Source organism: Grammomys surdaster, unplaced genomic scaffold (genome assembly GCF_004785775.1).
Source record: "Grammomys surdaster isolate TR1022 unplaced genomic scaffold, NIH_TR_1.0 262, whole genome shotgun sequence".
Taxonomy (NCBI): domain Eukaryota; kingdom Metazoa; phylum Chordata; class Mammalia; order Rodentia; family Muridae; genus Grammomys; species Grammomys surdaster.
In genome coordinates this window covers 265,396-270,145 of record NW_021604703.1, presented here as the reverse complement: position 1 = coordinate 270,145, position 4,750 = coordinate 265,396, and positions in this window count along the sequence as shown.

The following is a 4,750-nucleotide window of genomic DNA, read 5'->3' as shown; positions in this document are numbered from 1 at the left end:
AGGAGGAATCCAGAAAATTTGGGCCTGAGTAGGGTCACTTCACATCTGACTATAGGGAAAACTCAGGTATGATGGTAGTGCTTGGTGTACGAAAAGCCATTCATATTTCTTAGTTTTCTCTGTGAAGTCCCCTTTAAGAACCTGTAGTAACTTCTCTTCTGTTATTGTGATAGAATCCCATAAAGTGACAACAACAGATGGAAGAGTTTATTTGAGTATATGGTTCCAGAGGATTAAGAAGCCATCATGGTGGGAAGCATGGCAGCAAGTGGCAGCTGTGGTGGCAGGAATAGGAAGCAGAGGACTCTCATCTTGAACTATACAAGAGGGGAAGAGAAAGGGAAAACGAGGGGCTTGAGGATTAACTCTCAAAGCCCACACTCACCCCCAATGGTGCGCCTCCTCCAGCAAGCCTGTACCTCCCAATCTTCCCTAAAGCTCTCCCAACTCTTAAATTGGGACCAAGTGCTCAAAATATCCAAGTCTATGGGACCATTTCCCAACCAAACGACACTACTACAGACTCAGAACTACTAAAGGGATAGAGATTTTACTGTGGAAGGAATAAGGCAAATAAGTACGCAGGCACATAGACAAATAGGTACCTTTGAAATTTTATCTCTCTAATAGAATTGATTCTTTTTATTTTTTTATTTTTTGAGCAGTGAGCCTCATATATGACATCCAAGCTTCAAATCTACTTATAGTTTTGGAGAAGATGCAAACACTTGATACAGCCTTTCCACCTTTATTCAGGCATTAGATATCAATATGAGAATGAAAATTGTGAATAAAATCTTTCCTTGTGGATGATCTTGTGTTGTAAAACCTGGGTTATCTTTCACTAGAAAAACCAGAAAGAAAAAAATATATTATTTTGAGAGAGATGGGGGGAGGGGAAGAAACAACAGATAACTAGAAGAGAGAATGACAGGAGGAAGGGCTTCTCAAGAGGCCCTCCAGCCTTTCCTCAGTCCCCTGAGAACATATTGTATTTTTATCCTTGAATCCCATGGCATGCCTAAGGATCCCAGAAATAAAATTTCTCTTAAAAATAATTTTTTCAAGGAGTGAAGATGTAGCTCAGTTAATAGAGTGCTTGCTGGCCATGAATGAATTCCTAAGTTCAACTCCCAGCACCAATGCAAACCGGGTATAGTGGTATATGCCTATAATTTTATAAATAGGGAGGTGGAGGTAGGAATATCAGGTGTTCGGATTTATCCTAAGTTACACAGTGAGTTCAAGACCATCCTAAGCTCAAGGAAGAACTAGAGCATGTTCATCTGAATCGAGGGTCTCACATAAGGCAAACATTTTTCTAGGTCACTGGGAAAGCAAGCGACATGGAATGAGTGATCAGGCAGCCTCTCCACTTGGGTACTTCTCCTTCTGCAGCTCTGCATCTGCCCCTCATCTGCCTCTCAGGTACCTTGGGCTCATCGTCTGCTCAGGAGCCAAGCAGCTGTCACGAGGGCAGCTTCACCTCAGACTGTTCCCATCTCCATGTCTGGGATGAGAACATTCTGTTTGGCTCTGGGCATGTTCAGATGTACTCCATCAGGATTCTCCTTGATTCATTTAAATTCTACAAGAAGGAACAGCCACCAGCTGCCACTCCGCTCACTCGTCATCCCTCCTGGTGTCAGTCACACCTCATTGCATTTGGCAATTCTTTTGACGTGGGTGACATTAGCCAGAACACAAATCAGGTAGCATCTGCTGAGAAGTGGGGAGAAGAAAAATTGCAAACACATTTATAAAAGGGAAAACAAAATCAAGGTGATATCCAGGTGGCCTTTTTGAGAGTCCCAGTTTCTGGAGTTGTGTGTAGGATTGGCAGCTTAGTGTTCTAGTGTCCCAGTTTGCCTGGTTCAACACTATTCTGTCATATATTACAGAGGGAACTCTTGGCAAGGAACGGACAGGAAGAATGGACCTGATGAAGGGCAAGCATGTGGTCCATCTGGCACAGGATGATCCTCATTTGTAGCTATTGTACAGACATAGTAGTTGGTATCAGTGCTTTCCCTTTCAGACATGTCCTGACTAGTAAGAAAGATAACTGGATCATGTGGTAGTTTCATGTGAGGTAGGAGCTACTGGTGGTGTGTACTGAGCCTCTACAGCACAAGATGCAAGGTGGGGAGTCAAGATGGGAGAGATGACTAAGTTAGTAAAATGATTGTTGTGCAAATATTAGGGCTTGGCTATGGAACCTGTGAGAGAAGCTGGGATTTGTGGCCTGTGCTTACAATCCCAGAGCTAGGGAAGTAGAGATGGGCAGGTTCCCGAGGCTCATAGGCCAGTCAGCCGAGCTCAATCAGAGAATTACAGTGAAAGTAAAATTATAGAAAAGAGGTCAGTGAAAGATTTTTGTCTCAAATTAATAATTTGTACAACTCCTGAGGATCCCTGACCCCTCAAAATATAAAGGTTAGGAAGGTGTCTAAGTGTTTCATGATCTCTACTGTTTACAAACTTCCATTTAGGGATCACATCAGCAAAATGGAACTAGAGATTCAGATGAAATTATCTTCTTGATGGTGAAGCCAGGAGAACAAACACATTGGTGATGGTTGTTTGCTATCAGGACAGGAAGCAGTTAAGCAAAGACCATGAAGACACAGTTCCTATACTGACATCACCATGTACTGGTCCTGCAGCTGGGAGGATCAACTTGAACCCCCCATCCCCAGGCTTTCCAGGTGTCTGGGAGCATGCTGACCAGAGGCGACAGTGTCTTTGTGTTGGATGTGGTCAGGACTCAATGCCATAGTGGGCAGAAAGGCTTAATATTGTGTCTGGTGGAAGATAAGGTCTCAGGGACCAAGAGCTTTGTGTATTTATATCTGACTCATGACACACTCTGACGTTGATGCCCCAACAATTCCATATTTAGTTCCGTATTTGCCCATGAGTGGCAGCAAGTGCTTATTGGATTGAGGTTGTCTGGAATTGTCTCTTGTGACTGACTTCCAAATTCTGAGACTTGTGATGTAGGGCTGATCCTAGAATCCTCATGTGGGAAAAAACTGTGGTACTACTACACCCCAATCCCTGAGTGCCTAGCGGTAGATGGTGAGGAGGTAAACAGCCTCCCTCAGACTCATTCATCATGGCTCTCGACATTTTCAGATGGAGTTGTGACAGCCAGGCAACTGTGTGCTGTGGGCTTGAGAGAACAGATGGTGTCAGAAAGATCTAGCCTGTCATCACAGGCTAGCATGAAAAGCTAGGCATGTTTCCATCAGTGTGAGGAGAGCAGGAACAGTGTGTGCTGAGAGGCTCCTCCTTCCAGTGGTGGGTGGGAAGAAAGAAGTGGTGGGATTCCAACTGCCAGCTCCTTCATGGACACATCTAGACCACTGCTTCTCCAGACCTAGAAAAGAGATACATTTTGAAAAATGCTGGGTCTTTATTTTTTAAATATAAATTCTTTCCAAGATTTTATTGAAAATATACATTGGTAGTAGGCCAGAAATCAGAGAATCCTGAAAAAACAACCATTAAACTGAATATAGGCTTATTCAAATTATTATTGTTTAGCAGTGTGACTGAAAATAACAACTCACATTTATTGAGTCCTGTATATCAGATCTGAGCTTATTAAAAATATTATTTTTGAGTTTTGAAATAGGATCTAATGTAGACTAGGTTGGCTCCAAACTCACTATGTAGCTGAGAATAGCCTTGATGTTCTGAGCCTCCTGTCTCTATCTCCTGAGGTCTAGGATTGGGATTAGGACAGGCATATTTTACTAGTCTTGGTTTATATAGTGGTAGCACTCAAACCTAAGACGGGTACTCTATGAACCGAGCCACATTGTCAGCCGCAGGCTCTGAACCAGAAGCGTTAAATTATTAGTGTATTATGTATTTAATGAATCACAGAATATCTGAGATAGATATTCTCACAATTTCAAACTTAACTGTAAAGAAACTGGATGAAAGGTCTAATAGTTACATTTGCTAAAGTTCTGACATTGACTCTTAAGAACTAAGTTAGTAAGATATCACTGGGCATTGTGTTCAAGGAAGGAATAATACCTAGCAGGAGGAGGTAACATATTGAGGATTCAGAGACATCCCTGGCCTGACTGAGATTCTCTGCTTTTCCCAGCCTGGAAGACAGGGATCTTCCAGTTGGATGTATCTTCTCTCCTTTTATGGAGAATCTCTTTTAATTTTCTTCTGGGAAGGACAGCAACTTGACTTATGAGGTAAGGTGATACCGTACTAGTTAGTCTATGTGGGAGAGGGAAGGGAAAGGGCCTTTGCCTGAGTGATCATGTTGGCTCCTTGTGAGCTTCTTCAGTCTTGGTCTTTCTCTTACATGTGCTTACAGAATGACTTCTCCATGCTAGATTCTATACAACAGGAAGATGAGGAAAGGGGCTGGAGGATGGCTCACTTCATAATCCTGAAAATCAGAGTTCAGATCCCAGCATTTGCATAACAAGCCAAGTATCCCACACACACCTGCCACCTTAGCTCTGAATTGTGAAGACACAGGAGGCTTGTTGAGGCTGGCTAATGTCCAGCCTGGGTAAGAAAATCTGGTACTAAGTCTGAAGGTTTAGTAAGAGATCCTCATTTAAAGAAACATGTGGAGATGGATGGAGAACATCTGACACTGTTTTCTGGCTATTGTGTATGAACGTAGATGCATGCATTCCCCACATGAATACACACTCATACAGACAATTACACACACACACACACACACACACACACACACAGAGAGAGA